This window comes from Chinchilla lanigera, unplaced genomic scaffold (genome assembly GCF_000276665.1).
Source record: "Chinchilla lanigera isolate Chin_1 unplaced genomic scaffold, ChiLan1.0 scaffold00060, whole genome shotgun sequence".
NCBI lineage: Eukaryota > Metazoa > Chordata > Mammalia > Rodentia > Chinchillidae > Chinchilla > Chinchilla lanigera.
This window is the reverse complement of record NW_004955461.1, coordinates 4,770,490-4,786,057: the sequence shown is the minus strand read 5'-3', so window position 1 is coordinate 4,786,057 and position 15,568 is coordinate 4,770,490. Positions and strand designations below refer to the sequence as shown.

General features: G+C 55.5%; 1 protein-coding gene across 4 annotated transcripts in view; it reads left to right on the top strand.

Annotated features, from left to right (window-relative positions):
* Nucleotides 1–15,568, top strand: part of Fam49b (family with sequence similarity 49, member B) — a 152,400-nt gene that overhangs the window by 666 nt on the left and 136,166 nt on the right. Inside the window, exon 1 of one of the 4 annotated variants that reach the window (XM_013521325.1) lies at nucleotides 363–519. The exons of the other annotated variants lie outside the window; for them this stretch is intronic. The gene's annotated coding sequence lies outside the window, so the exon portion shown is untranslated. Of the gene's footprint in view, nucleotides 1–362; nucleotides 520–15,568 lie in introns of those variants that run through there. 4 annotated transcript variants of the gene reach the window in all.

The window sequence follows — 15,568 nt, the reverse complement described above, 5'->3', positions numbered from 1 at the left end:
CGCGGGCCGGACGCCCTGCAGCCAGGTGACCCCGCGCCGAGCCGCGCGCTGCCCCCCGCAACTCCGGGCGAGGCTGGGAGGCCGGGCGCTGCGAGCCTAGAACTGGGGGGTGAGCACAGCCTCCCCGGGCCGCGGGACTTCCTCCTGGGGCGGCCGCCACCAGCCTGTGTTTAAAGAGCACTTCCTCCCTGCCCTTCACAGTCTCATCAGCCCCTTCTTTTTGGAGGCAGGGGCTCGCTCTGTAGTTCAGACTGGCCTTGAGCTGTGTAGCCCAGGCTGGCCTCGAACTCGCAGTGATCCTTCTGCCTCAGCCTCCCAAGCGCTGGGATTACAGACGGTTTTGTATTTTTTTTTTTTTAATGGAAGTTGAGTGTTACTGGGTGGGTGCCCTTGCCTGCGGCTGCAGAGCTGTCTGGGAGCTCCGAGCACACACTGAGGGCCTGGAAGGAGCCTGTGTGTCCTCTGTCGCCGTGAGAAGAAAGAGGAACCAGGACTTTTACCGTGCCAAGGCCCCCTGGGGTGAGGTGTCTGATCCCCAGCCTGCTGCTGCAGTGGAGGGGTGGGGACGGCGGGCACGGAAAGGAGGTCTGCAGGGGAGGGTCACATGGACTTTGCTTCGGGCTTTGATTCTTGGTCCTGCCCCTTACCAGCTTTGTGGCTTTGGTCCAGCGCAAACCTTCTGTGAGTCTTAGGCTGCGTCTGTGAAATGGGCTGCTGGGGCTTAGCCCTGGAGGAAACGAGCATGGGTTCTCTGGCCCGGAGGGGGCGCAGGGACACGAGGGTCCTGCTTAGTCCAGGACTAAGTGCAGGACTTAGTCTAGGATCTGTGCAGCCAGGGAGCTGCCTCCCCCCCACCCCGCCCCGCCGTCCCGGCTGTGACATGAACGCGCTGCTGGTGAATCTGGAGAAGCGAGCCAGTGCGCTGCCATCTCGGTTTCCCTGCCCTGCAGCCGGCATCCCAAGTCCCCAGAAAGCCACGTTTCACCACCTGGGTTCGGTGGGCTCCACCCTCCCTCCGGAGGAAGCTCCCCCAGGGGAAGTACTGACTGGTGAGGAAGGAGCTTTACTCTGACTCTGAGCACCCTCTCCCCGTTCTTGGAAGATCGCACTCCTAGGGAATAAAAAGCAGGCATCGACTTGATTGCCACCGCCAGATGATGGCCAAGGCGGCTGCCACGCTGCCAGCTGGGATGATTTCCCAGGCCCTGCTTCCTGTGATTGTGGAGGGAGCTGGGAAGAGGTGGGTTTTCTCCCGCGGTCGGGCTTGCAGAAGTGGTCAGCCGGCCTGTGCGCTCTTCCTGGAGAGCCATATTGTCATTTGCGTGCTCTAGATCCTCTTTGGGGTTTTGCATAGGAGGGGCAGCCTTGTGTGTGTATGTTTGTGTGTGTGTGTGTGTGTGTGTGTGTGTGTGCGTAAAGAAGGTTAGAATGTGGTACTGTACTGGGAAATGCCTTGCAGATCAGGGCTCAGGATGCATTTATGCTCTTCACTTGGAGAGATTTTGCTTGTCTGACAGCCACCCTCTCTCCTTTGTGAACTCCCGAAACCTTCTGCAGACCCTGAGTCCTTAGGCAGCAGGGGGCAGGAGATGTGTCTTGAATGCTGCTGATATTTTAAGAGGCAGCAGGGAGCTGCAGTTTGAGCATGTGCACATTCGTTTGATCTCATGCAGTGGCCACGGTGCCTGTAGGTAGAGACATTATTCTCTTTTACCTAGACTTGGAGAGAGTCTAGGACTTGCCCAAGACCCACAGCCAGTGAGGGGCAGATGCCAGGCTCTCCCCTGAGCCCGACCTGCAGGGCTGATGTTCGTTCTTGGAGGGTCTGCTCCGTGGTGGGTGGTCTTTGTGTCTCTTGGCGCCCGAGGCCACGTGGCTCCTGCTTTTTGACAGCATGAAGAAGAGCGATGGCTTTGCCCCTGATGAGGTGCGGCCTGTCTGCATCTCAAGGTCGGGGCGCTGGCCTGTGGTGACCTTGAAATTGTCTTCTGGCTCCTCCCCGCGGGGAGCCGTGCTGATGCTCTTACATCAGGACCCAGGGAGCGTCCCAGAGGAGGGACTCCCGGGGGACACTGGTACGGTCGGCTGTGGCCTCACACTCGGCATTACTGCCATCTTTTTGATTGAAGAGACCACCATCCATGTGGCTCAGCAGTCTGGGACTTGGCTACCTCCAGCAAAACCATCTGAGACAGTGCTGTGCTGGTGAAAACTCAGATTTGTAATCAGCACTCTCTAGCTAATGCTGACCACAGCCTCTGAACCCTCTTTCTTGTCTCTAAAGAGGCAGAGCATTCTTGACCCTCTCTATCTCCCTGGACTCCTAAGAGTGAGATCCACATTCACGCTGGTTTTCCCTCCCTCTGCTTGCATGTGTGTGACCATGTTTCTCCAGCTCTGGAGCTGCCGTTTCCCATCTGTAAAGTGTGTACATAGGTCCTGGGTGTGTGTCCCGGGTGCAGCTGTGTGAGTGTAGCTTGGAGCGCCCCCAGCTCTGCTTCCCTGGGTTATTCTGTCTCGCTGAAAGCCACCTTGCTGAGCGAAGTCAGTCACGTGCAGGTAGGGCCCCTCCCGTGGGCGACACTTGGCCAGGGCTTGTGTAGGACTTTGTCACTGCCATCTTGCTTTTCACCTATAGCTCAGGGTAGAGGGGCACTTGGCCTGTTTCTGTGTCATCTCTGTGTGCCTGTGACACTCATTCCAAGTTTTCTGTGACCTTCGTTCTCATCCCCTCCTTCCTGCTTTCGCAAGACTTGACTTCCGCAGGCTCTCAAGTTGGTGAAGCCCCTGTGGCTTGGTGGAACTCTGGGAATTGAGTCTTTGAGTCTGGGTAATTGGTGAGAGAGACAACTCTGTAGCCAAAGATGCTTCAGATTTAGGCTTTTCTATTTCTAGGGGCACCAAGGGTATAGGTTTAGGGCTGGGGCTGCTGGGGTTCACACCCTGGCTGTGCGGCTCTTTAACTCTGTGACCTTGGGCCAGAGTCTTTCCTCCCTTAAGGCTGTCTTTATCTTTCAAGTGAGGAATGGTGGTAGCCCCCGGGGAGTTTGTTGGGATCAACTCTGAAGCTCTGCAGAGACTTGGGAAGTTCAGTGCACAGCATATAGGTGCTCAGCGAAAGTCTGTTTCTCCCTGGTCTGCCCACTTCCTGTCCCCGCCCAGGCCCTGCAGTCTTCCTGCACTTCTTCTTGCGGGTTCCCCTTGGGAACCAGCCCTTGAGCCTCCTGAAGGCAAAGTGCACTTCTTTAGACCAGTTGTTGACCACCTGCCATGCAGCGCTCCGCTGAGTGGAAGATGCTTTCACCAGGGTTGGCGGGGGGTCACAAGGTTTGCGTGCCGTCCCATCGATTCCCCCTCACCTCGAAGGGTTGCTAGTTGCCATCTGTGCCTTGAACGTCCTGTTCATAGATATGTAAATAATCGAGTTGCTTAAAGAAGTGCTGCTGAGAGTGATTTTTATAAATATTTAAGATAATCTGAAACCATTAAAGGAATGGCAGAGCTTATTAAAAAACTGAAAATGTTGTTTTGGAAAGGTCCCTTTTTGTTTCCAAATTGAAGAAATGGCAGGGGTAGAGCACGACGAAGGGTACTTTCCGAGCATGGCTGTAGGCCCTGGAGGGGGCGGTGGGCAGCCAGTCTGATCAGCGTTGGCATCTGATGGTGGCAGGTGTGCAGTCACCGTTTGTGGGGTGGGCAGAGTGAAGGTCCAAATCCAAGGGACAAGGACAGGTGTCCGAATTCGGAGAGCTGCCTGGACTTCCTTGAGACTCTTGAGAGGTCCACTGGTGACTTGTGCCTGGAATCCCCCCGGGCATGTGCATTTTGGGTCCTGCTGAGGCGAATTCTGAAGGTGAATCTCTTGGTTCATGATGGACTGTGTTTTAGTGAGTCCTGCAGAGGCCCTCAGTTTGGGAGGTTTCTAGCTGGTAGGTTGGGAGCAGTGTTTCCCAAACCTGACTTACCCGCCAGAGGCCTTGGCAGAGCCGAGAGTCTGCATTTCTAACGGCCCCGGTTTGGGCGCCATACTTGGAACAGGGTGAGCTTGGGGTCATCCGGTCTGACCCCTCTCCCTCTATCCCTGGGGACCGGCCAATGCAGCTTAGGGCTTTGTTAGCGGCAGAGGAAAGAATGCAAAACATAGGCGATAAAATAGGGAAGCGCGGGATAGACTTCCGTGTGGGCTCCAGTGCAACAGTGAGGGTGGGTGGGGAAGAGAGGTGCCTTTATCTGCGGCGGTGCTTTAGTCTGGGAGGTGACCGTGGTCTGGTCCAGGGAGGGCGTGAGGGAGGAAGGGAGGGAGGAAGGCTTGAGCAGGACCCTCCTAACAGAGTCTCAGGCCTTAAGTGTCTCGTGCTCTTGTTAAAGCAGATGAGGGAACTGGGACTCAGAGGAGGAAGTCACTTGGTCGAGAGGCGGAATCAGGGCAGGGGCTTGGCCTTGTGGCTCCCACGCGCAGCTTTTACCACCACCCCACAGCACCTGCCTGCTCACACCCGGAGGAGGTCCCCTGGCCGTGCTTCGTGACCGTGGGTGCTGCTTGAAAGATGCCTTGGCCCTTGGTGTACCTTGGGCAGGGGACTCAGTCTTGAAGCCCGCAGCAGACAAGAAGACTCAGCATGGGACATGTAACAGCTCCGCGGCAGCACATGCCATTTCAGGGCTGGTGGCTCCCTGTTCCCAGGGGCCCAGATCCTGTCATCGGCAAGGAGGAGGGATGGCGAGGGTGCGTTCTGGAGGGAGAGGGCTGAAGCACCAGGAGGAAGACAAGCCCCATCTTTACTCCCCTTTTAGGACTTTCCTGTTTCTGGCTCTGACCGCTGTTAACTCTCCGGGACTTACACCCAACCCCAGCCCAGCCTCCTGTCCCTGTGCGGTCTCGAACAAGTCGCGTCTGCGCACTGAATCGGAATTGTCCTGGGTGAAGCAGAGCTGGTGTCCGCTGCCTCCTGGAGCTGTTTGGAGGATTGAGTGGGACAGTGCGCGCGGCAGCGCCTAGTGTGGCCCCTCGCGGAAACACTGTGTAAGCTCCCACAGAGGACGGTCACCGTGTCTGTTCTGGGGTCATTTCAGGCCACGGCTCTCCAGCCAGCGGAGATGGGGTGTGAATTTGATGGAGGAGAGAGTTTCTTCAAGATACTTTGAGAATGCTGTGGTAGCTTGGTACAAAGCTGAGTGGTCAGCACCTTTGGAAGGGCCAGTGGCCGGCGAAAGGCGTGGGCCTCGACGGACTCCCTAACCTTAAAGTCTTGCAAATTGTGTAGCCGCCCCTGGGTCTCAGTGTCTGCTTTCTAGCCTGCTGTGGCTCTTTATTGGAACAGGCCCGTGTGTGCCTGGCCTAGGCTGGCGTCCAGCAGGTGGTGTGCAGTCACTTGGGCCCTGGTGCACACAGTCCCAGCCTGGGACTCGAGGAGGGAGCGTAAGCAGGGAGACCTTCCCGCCAGTCTCCGCCCCAGCCCGGCTTCGGTCAGAACCACAGTGAAGGAGAGCAAGAGAACGACGAGGAAGTGAAACTTGGGCAATAACATCCTCAACTGTCTGCTCTGCTCCCTGTGAACTCTGGTTTTATCTACTGCTCTGTGCCCGGGAGGCCCAGAGGCCAGTGGTGTGCACCCAGATCAAACGGGCTTTCAATGAAAAGCACCAAGTGGAGACTGCTGTGTGTTACAAAAAGTGGTCTGTTAGTCATTCCTGAACCCACTGTGTTAGCCCTCAGCTCCCTTTGTGGTGGAGGAGGGGTTCCATCTTGCCGTGTGGCAGTAGTGAGTGAATCTGTGGTGCTCTGTGCTGGGCCGTGGGTGGGTCCTCTGGGAAGTGAGCAGTGTGTCCCATGCCCGCCCCACCGGTCCTGGAAGAACCTGAGCAGCGCAGAGAAGGACAGAGCTGGCGTTTGTTTCTCCTGCCTGACCCAGGTAGCCCCTCTGGGCTGTGTCCCTCACTCCAGAGCTGGACCTGCTCATGGGGCGCACCAGGAAGGACATGGATTAAAGGGGGGCAGAAGTGGCGGGGTCAGGAAGCACTTGCAGACCTCTGGGCAGGCACTTAGGGCCAGGCCAAAGCCCTGTCCTACCCTGTAGCAGCCTCATGTTGTGGGTTTCATGACTTTGGTGCTTTGTCTGTTTTGTAGTAATAACTTTCCCTGAGGGAGCATGAACAGTGCGCTGCTTCCTTTCCCTCTTTCATTTCCCTGTCGTGGTGTCTCTGTGAGGCTGGTAGTACAGATTAAAAAAAAAAAAAAGAACTGAGAAAACTGACAGACCGATGGGCTGGGAGCTGGAATGCAGAGTCCCAGGCCTGTCCCAGTGTCCTGCTGTACTGACCACGCTCGAGCCTGACTGAAGGTCTCCACGTGCAGCCGCTGAGCAGGAGTGGCCACGGATCTGCCTAGGCCCTGCAGCAGCAGGGTGGGTGTCCTCAGCCTCCCTGCAGAGCTGTTCACGGCTGGTTTGCAGGCCGGGAAGCTCAGGACCGACGCCTCTGGAGAGATGACTGGGCTGGTTTGTGCAGTGAGACGTGGGGCGAATTCAACGTGAAACGAACTCATGCAAAAAACGCGCCTCTGGATGTGCACGTGCTGGGCTTTATGGCACAGTGTATGGCCTGCATTACTCTGCCTATAGGGACCCCTCAAGAGAAAGAAGGGCCCAGAGGCCTGTGCGTTGAGTAGTGGAATTTGGGAGGGAAACTGGGTCTCTGCTGCTCACGGTGGAGTTGAGAGAGTGGCTGTAGGATTTGTACCTCTGTGCCGAGTGGCCCTGCCCGGTTTTCTGTGTGTGGACTTGCCAGCGCGCTCTGTGTGCATGTTTCTTCTTCCCCTATGTTTCACTCATCCCATCTTACTTTGGTGTGTTGGGCTTGCTGGGCGGAAGGGTCAAGATTCCTTTTCTTCTTCATTACCAGAGATCAAACCCAGGGTCTCATGCATGTTGGGAACTCGCTGTAGCACTGAGCTCCATCTTTGTGCTCTTCACATTTCTTTTTAAGGCAGCTTCTGGTCCGGGTAGGTTTCCTGGACTAGCTAGCCTCAAACTTGCAGTCTTCCTGCCTCAGCCTCGCAAGTAGCTGGGACAGTAGCTAGGTACTTTCTGTTTGGGTTCAAATTCAGTGGTTACGTTCAGTGTTGACCTTGTGGGGAAATCTGACTTGGTTCTCGTCCAGTTCGGTTTGAAAGCAGAATCGTGGGAAGAATGGAGTTCGTGAACCCAGGTACCTCTGTGTTGACAATGCTCTTTCCTCTCAGTTCCGTGACCGTGAGGTTGCCCACTTGACTGCCTTGCCTGTGTCGTGGAAAGGATCCATCTCGAAGCTCTGCAGCATTTTTTTTTTAAAAGGGAAATACAAAATACCAAAAGGTACCTGTGCTTCAGAGGTGCTAAGTCTATGTGTGATGAATGGGTGCATGAATTTTCTCCTGTAAGTGCAATTGAAATGTCATCTTTGAAAATATTTATCTTAATTGGGCATGTTGGTGAACACCTGTGTATCTGCCATTTGGGAGGCTGAGGCAGGAGGATCGCAAGTTCAGGTGCTGCCTGGGCAACCTGTCTCAAAATAAAAAATAAAAAGGGGGTGGAAGTGTATGTAGCTCTGTGGTAGAGGCGCCCCTAGGTTTGATTCTCAGTACCACAATTTTTTTTTAATCTTACTACTCAAGATTAATCTTTTGGTTGGCTGCGCTGGAGTCGGAACCCAGGGCCTCTCCTGAGCGTGTGTGGGCTTCTGTGAGTAGAAGGCAAAGGGGGCTGCGCCTTAGCACCGAGAAGAGGCATTTGCCGGTGTCCATGCACCCCAGGTTTCACCTTGGCCCCGGCCGTGGTCTCTCATTGCTGACCGGTCTGCCTGTGCTGGGCTCTCTGCTCCTGGGCGCTGTGGAGAGGAACGCTGTCCGTCAGTCCCTTGTCCACCTCCAGCACTTGCCGCTCGAGGCCTGGGCTCAGGGCCTCGAGTCACACGTGTCTTGTGGTGCGTCCCGGGAGAATGGAGAACGACGGCACCAAAAGAAGACCCTGATGTGAGGCTTCTGCGGAGTGTAACCAGTGATGGCAAACCTGTGGCGTGTGTGCCGCGGTGAGCACGCAGAGCCCTGTCTGCTGGAGCAGATAACAGCGCACACCAGGCAAGATCGGCGCTCTGATAAATAAGTGGGTTTGGGTTGCAGTTTGGGCACTGGGTCAGGTGCAGTACCATCTCATTTAGCCATCACGGGACCACGGGGAGTTGGAGCTCAGCTGCTGCCCCGCTAGGCAGCAAACAGCTGTGCGAGGTTCAGGCTGAGGATGAGCGGAGCCAGTGGCAGCTCTGAGAGCTTAACCACTGCAGGGTCAGTGCCCCAGCCCTCGGGGCCTCTGCCTGTGTCACCAGCTCTGCCACCTGCCCACACAGGCAGGGGTCCCAAGACATCCTTCCGAGGACGGAGTGTCGCCACCGCCCGCGAGGCCCTGGGCCAACAACCCCGCAGCCACAGTGAGGTGCTGTCGCCCAGCTCCCCGCACCCAGGGCTGTGGCTGTCTCTGCCTGCCCTCCCGTGCCCTCCTGTGCCCTCCCTCCCGCCATCACCCGCACCATTCTCAAGCACGATGGTCATCTGCTGCACGCGTGGCCCCAGGGGCAGCCGTCTGGGAGTGGATGTGCGGGAGCGCGCATGGCCAAGTTTGAGCTGAGCGGAGCCGAGTGTGGTCGGCGCTGAATGAAAGATCAGCTTCCTGGCTCTGTGTTCCACTTAGCATTGCCCAACCACTGAGTCCTGGGTCTTAAAAAAAGAAGAGGAAGGAGGAAGAAGAGGGAATCAGGAAGGCGCTTGTCTGACGGTGGCAGCGCCTCCCCGCCGGCTGGTTTGCACTGATGCCGCGTCCTCGTTCTGCCTTGCGCGTCCTGGTTCTGCTTTCGCCGCTGTGCCCGTAGCCACACTGTTTTCCATCTCAGATCCACAGGTCAAGTTCGCGGCAGGCCTTGCTCTGAGACTGTTTGTAGAGCGAATGCATGGATGCTTTTTCTTTTCTTTCTTTCTTTCTTTTTTTTTTTTTTTTTTTTTTTTTTTTTTTTTTTTTTTTGTTAAGAAAAATGAACCCCAGGGAGGTGGATTGCGCGAGGTTGCATGCAGGGTGGGGACTTGGTTCTCAGCCCTGGCTCTTGCTGAACTCCATTCTGTGGGCTCCTTGCAGTTGCCCTTCAGGCTGCCAGAGAATTCGAAGATCAAAGGACGCCGCTTCATCTGTGAAAAGAGCATTTACTGGAGCCTCATCCCCTCTCTTCTGAAGCCGGGCACTGTTCTCCTAATTGGCCTGTTCTCACGGCGGCCTTGAGACTGTCGCCCACCCACCCTGTGCGTGGAAGCAGTTCTTCCTTTGTGTGACGTCTCTGGGTCTCCTTCAGGGAGCTTGGGGCCTGGGGGCTGCGTTGTTCAGTGAGTGGAGAGGCAGGGCTGGGCAGGAGAGAAGACGCTTGTCCTCCATGGGCGAGGGCTCTGCTCTGCAAGGACAGCTCCTCCGGGGTGCTGGCGGCGGCATCCAAGCAACAGTCCCCCACCCGCTGAGCCCAGGCGGAGCTCCTGCTGGGCGCTGGGTGCTGGGCGCAGTGCTGTGGATGCCTGACCCCACAGGAAATGCCACTGTGTCCTGTGCCAGCCCTGGGGGTGTCACACTTGGGCCCTGGGCACTTGCAGGGGCCTAGGATGGGGGTCATGTTGGGAAGGGTGCAGGTGCAGCATGTGGCTGTCCCATGTGATCCCTAGGGGTCTCAGAGGTAAAACTTGCCCCAGTGGTTCTGTTGCTTTTGTCCCTTCTGTCCGTCTTTCCTTCCTTCCTCCCTCCCTCCCTCCCTTCCTTCCTTTCTTCCTCCCTTCTTTTCTTTCCTTTCTTCCTTCTTTCTTTCAAACAGGGTCTCACTATGTAGTCCAGGCTGGCCTTGAACTCACTATACAACCCAGGCTGACCTCAAACTCAGTGGTGATCCTCCTGCCTCGGCCTCCCAGGTGCTGGGATTACAGGTGTGTGCCACACACCTGGCTATTTTTCCTGTTTTCAACACCAGGTGGGAGCATGAAATGTGTGCCCATGTGCTTGGGTGGATGGGTAAGAAGTTTGTAGGAACAGGCGCTGTTCCCCAGGCTCCTGGGCTGTGGGAGGAGGTGGGCAGAAGCTGCCGTAGTAGTGCCAGGCGTGAACCGCCCAGATGTGCACAGTAGTGCTCCGCGTCGCTCCAAAGGGGCAGCCTTTCTACATTAGAGGGTAAAGAAATGCGTGGCACCGATACTAAGGACAAGGCTGTCACTGGAGTCGGGAGCAGGTGATGATTGGGCTGTCGGGAGACTTTCTACTCCATATATTTTATTTCTTAAGCTGAGTGGTGGATGCCAGAGGTGTGTTTAATGTTCTCTGAGTACTTTTTGTGCATCATAAATATTGTTAAGGTTTTAAAATAGAGTTGTGGGGCTGGGGATTTAGCTCAGCAGCACAGCGCCTGGCAAGTGCAAGGTCATGAGTTCGATTCCTGGTACTGGAAAAAAAAAACAAAAAACAAACAAACAAAAAAAATCATGGGGCTGGGGATTTAGCTCAGCGGCACAGTGCCTGCCTGGCAAGAGCAAGGTTGTGAGTTTGATTCCTGGTACCAGAAAAAAAAAATAGAGTTGCAAGCAGGTGAGTATTTTGAAAAGAGCCTGGGCGGATCACGGATATGGGTGTTTCTCCTCCGCACACATCTAGCTAAGCACAGGGCAAGCGGGGCCTGCTGAACCAAACTTGGTCTGGAGGGGCTGGGGAAGGCTTTATAGAGAAGGTGATGGTTTGAAGTGAATCTTGATGGCCAGTGCTGGGAACAGCATTTCAGAGAGAGGGAACAGTGTGTGCTCATCTGGCAGGCAGTCCAAGGAGAGTGGTTTCGGGGTGAAGTCCAGAAAGCTGTTAATAAACTGAGACCCTGCTAAAGGAGCTGGACGTGCTGAGTGCCCGAGTCGGTGAGAACCGTGGTCTTGTAGAGGAGTGAGCCGTCCATGGCACGCTGAGCATCTTGAGGGCACCGTTGTCTGATGTTACAGACCATCTGGGAACCACTGCCTGCCGGAGGCTGGCAGAGGCAGGAGGGCTGGTCTCTTTAGTGGCTTGGGAGAAATGTATGTTCAAGATGGTTCTCTTTAAAGACATAGCAGAGCTGATGCAGCTCCTGGGGGAGCCGGATGAAAGCGGTGATGGGGAATTTCATCAGCACTGCATCAAAGACAGTGATTGTTTTCAGGGGCCACTGGTTATGCTCCCATTGTTGTCTTTAATTGTGGAAACTTGTTCATTAGGATTTCATTAAGGCCAGCCCTGCACCACACCCTCTCCATCCACTTTGATCTCTGGGAATCACCCACTTCCTTGGGGACCCCTGCAGCCTGTGCCTTTGCCACACATCTGGACTCAAGCCTGCCTCACACCCTGGTTGGGCACAGAGGTGCTCCCCCGCCCCCTTCCTGCTCAGAGTAAGGCACGGAGGAGCCTGAGCTCTGGAGGCCCAAAGGACAGTCACTGTTGTGGCAGCGGGGTCTCAGCTACTGACCATTCTTCAGGTCCCTCAGTCTGAGCACAGGTTCTTCCCCTACAGCCTGCCCCTGTCCCTGCTGCACACCGCTGTGTTTCTGTGTGCTGTCTCCACGAATTGCAACCCCACCGTGGCAGGAGGGGCGGGGAAGCCACGTTAGCTGCATGGTGATTCTCCAGCCCAGAGCTGAGGATGTTCGCACGGGTCTCCTGCCAGGGAGCAGTTAATTCTTCAGGAAGTTCTGGTTTCCATCTTCCCCGGGGAACCCAAGCTCTGCATGCTTGTACACCTGGGCCTTGGACCAGCCGCGTGCTAGTTGTGTTTGATCACAGGCACAGCTGAAAACTCCAGGCATCTGCCCTGATGCCGTGAGCCCGTCCTTACCCGCATTTCATCTGCTCTGCTTGCAAACTTTTTTGAGGACTTTTTAAAAAATATTTATTTATTTTTTATTATTGTTGGTTCTTTTATGTATATGGTGCTGGGGATCGAACCAAGGGCCTTGGGCATGCAAGGCAAGAGCTCTACCACTGAGCCACATCCCCAGCCCCAAGGAGGACTTTTTTTTAGCGACCCCGAATAAACACAAATCCTGGACTTTCATTAGAAAGACAGCAGTGGCTGGAGGAGGAGGCAGAGTCTACCTTTACCTCTTGTGCTGTGGGTGCTGAAAGGAGGGGAACCCAGACGAGGGGTCCCTGGGTCAATAAGGCAGTGGCCTGGGGTGTAGTGTGTGTGGTCTCTGATCCCCAGTAGCCCTGGGGTACGGGAGGCAGCTCAAGTCACGCCTTGAGTAAGCAACCTGCCATAGGCCTACACTTCATTCATTCAGCAAAGGACACCCTGCTAGCACCATGCGGTGGTGAGACCTCCGGGCAGCTGTGTTTGCCTGTGATCACTTCTGCCTCTCTTGCTCTAGAGCACAGCCTGCCATAAGCTCACTGCGCATTCATGTAAGGGATAACGGTGCCGGCCCATCATTCGGACTCCGGCTTTGTTCTTCACTGTGGGGTTCTATCTTCAGGGTATCTTTAAAACATACCCCAGGGGGAATCGAGAATGCATAAGGTCCCTTCATTAAATTGGCAGTTGTGGTCCTTGGGCAGAGGGACATTAAAACTGGCTGTGATACAGTGTCAGTTTGGAAACTGCCCTGGAGAGGGATGGAGACCCAGCTGGTTTTACTAGCAGGAACATCCTGCTAAACCTGCCCAAGCTGAGACAGGGTTCCTTGTCCATAAACTGAGTGAGGAAGAATCACGCCGAGTTCTTACCTTTCCTCTTGATCTCTGTGCTGCATAACCTCCTTACTTTCCCTCTGTGTGCCTGGCACCCATAGCCCCTGGGGACACAGTGGTCTATGAGATCAAGGAGCCCTTTCTCCACCTCAGCCCGAGGGTCGGGCTCAGTGATGGTTCAGACATTGTGGCATAGGGCAGGAACCTATGGCATGTGTGTTATTTGCTTTCTTTTAAGGCAAAAGATATTAATGTATCAGTTGTTCGTTTCTAAACTAAAACTTCAGTATTCAGGCTGAATTGCAGTGCTGGCACTGTGTGATAAGTAAGTGGGTATGGGGTTGCAGTTTGGCACTCGGTCTCTGAAAGGTTTGCCATCACTGGTGTATGGCTGTGGGGCTTCAGGGGCCCGCAGGTGTGGAGCCCGGCCTGGGAGATGGAGGAGAACTTCCTGGAGGAGGTGGCATCTGCAGAGTGGGAGCTGTGCATGACGACCCCTTAGCTTGCTGGCCCTGAACTCAGTGCCTCACACAAGACAGGAGGTCAGCGAGTGCGTGACGAGTGACTGCGCGTGCTTCACAGGCTGGGACATGTGGCGGGGTGGTGTCGGTTTTGTGACTTGTGGAGGGTGGAGCAGGAGCCCCCAGTCGCCTGTGCCCATTTCCAGTTCGCCTTTGCTGTTTGCAGCACCAGGCGTTGAAGCCAGGGCCTTCGCAGACCTTTTTCTCGTTGCTGTTTTTAAATTTTGAGATAGGGTCTTGCTACATTGCCCAGGCTGGGCTCGAACTTGTAATCCTTTGTCCATCCCTGGTTTTCGGAGGACCACTTGCTGCCCTGGAGCACAACATAGCCCACTGGGTGATGGGCCAGCCCCACTTCTGGACCCCAACCCAGGGGTGCAGACGGCCTAGGGCTTCGTAGCTGACGCGGTAGTCAACAGTCTTTCCTGCCAGGACCCAGACTTGGGCACCCGGCCTCGTCCTCTGGACCACTGTTCTGGGACTGCGGCTCCTCGGGAGGCGACTCTCGGGAAGGGGAGGTATATGGAGAAATGGGGTGGCTTCAGCACATGGTCAACGAGTCTGGGGCACAGTTTACATTCCTGACCCCTAGCCCTGCACTCTAGTTACCAGCCCCAAATGATGCTCTTTATCGGCCTCCCCCCGCCGGCTGAGTTTCTGAGATCAGGGACAGGGGCCCATCTCTGAAAGCCCAGTAGCCGCCCCGGCCTGGCGCTTGTGTCTCCGGAGCATCTGTGGTGTGAAGGAAGGAACGAGTGAGTGAACCAACTGCAGGTCGTGGCTCTTAAGTTACCCACAGGGACATGAGGCCCATGGCTGCTTGGGCCCAGGCGAAAGGTGTTTTTAGAAATGACCTTTTGTTATTATTTGAGGTGTTTTGCAATAGCAGATACTTGAAATTCCGCTTCGTGCTTGCTCAGTATTGAGCGGTGAAGAAATACTTCCTTTGTTTCTGCGTGGCTCCAGGGCTATGGGGATGCAACTTCCTCCACCCTGGCGCCTGCTGGCCCAGTGATGGTAACAGAGGGCTCAGGGACCTGCGCTTACTAGTGCATAGTCTGGTGGTTTGGTGTATATCAGACTATATTCATTCATTCATTCATTCATTTTTTTGGAGACAGGGTCTTACTGTTTAGTTCAGGCTGACCTCAAACTCACTAGGTAGCTTAGGCTGACCTCAGACTTACAGCGATTCTCCTGCCTCAGCTTCCTCAGTGCTAGAATTACAGATGTGCTCCCCATGCCTGGCTCAGGCTGCTTTTATATTTGGGTTACCCAGCATCTTCCCCTCCATTCTGTTCGGAGAGCCTTTGTATGGCCTACTGTCCCCAGGAAGCGGAGGTGGCTCACAGTCCCAGGTTGTGCCCCAAGAGGCAGGAGCCAGGAGAGGGAGTGTGGCCCAAGCCTGGGGAGGTGGCAGGGTCCCTGGTGGAGATCTTCAGCCTGGCCCTGGCCACGTCTTCCCTGCGCTCAGGCTTCCGCCATCCTCTCTCCAAGAGCAGCGCTCCAGCTGGCCTGTTGGTTTGGGGAGTGTCCCATTACCTTTGCGCCCAGTGTCTTTTTTTCTAAAAGCCACCCTGGCGGGTTTCTGTGCTCTCCTGTCAGTAGCCCTGATTGCGTGAGCCACCAAGGCCGCAGTGCAGTGCCTGGTCCCTGCTATGGGCCTCGGCGACATGTGAAAAGCAGAGTGGCTCTGGGCGCCGCTCTTTCCCCCAGCTCCATATTCGGGAGGTAGATGTTCACCCACTCCCTGAGAACCCTGCCCATTGCGAGCCAGTTCAGTGGTCATTGAGCTGCCCACTGTGTGCCAGGCTCCGGGCTGGGCCCTGGGCTCAGAGACAGGCCGAATTTGTTTCCTAGAACCCCTGTAACAAAGTGCCTCCCACGAGGGAGCTCAGACCGGGCGGCGCCGGTCTGTCAGTTCTGGAGGCTGGAGTCCACTCCCTGTCTGCTGGGCTGCTTGCTCCGGAGGGCTGTAAGGGAGAATCTGCTCCTGGCTTCTGCTGTTTGCCAGCAACCTTTGGCGTTGCTTGGCATGGGGTCGCATCACCCTTTGTCTGCCTTCGTGCTCCTGGGTCGCTCTCCGCATCTTCCCGTCTCGTTGAAGGGCACTGGTCATGTTGGAGCAGGACTCACAGTGCTCCACTGTCACCTCATCTCAGCTTTCTGCATCTACTGAGCTCCTTTCTGCGGTGTTGGAGGTTGCACCTTCAGTGTGCATCCTTTAGGGGCTTGACAGTTCAACACGTGGTGATTTTCCTGGCCTCTAAATAGCTTGCGGTCCTGAAG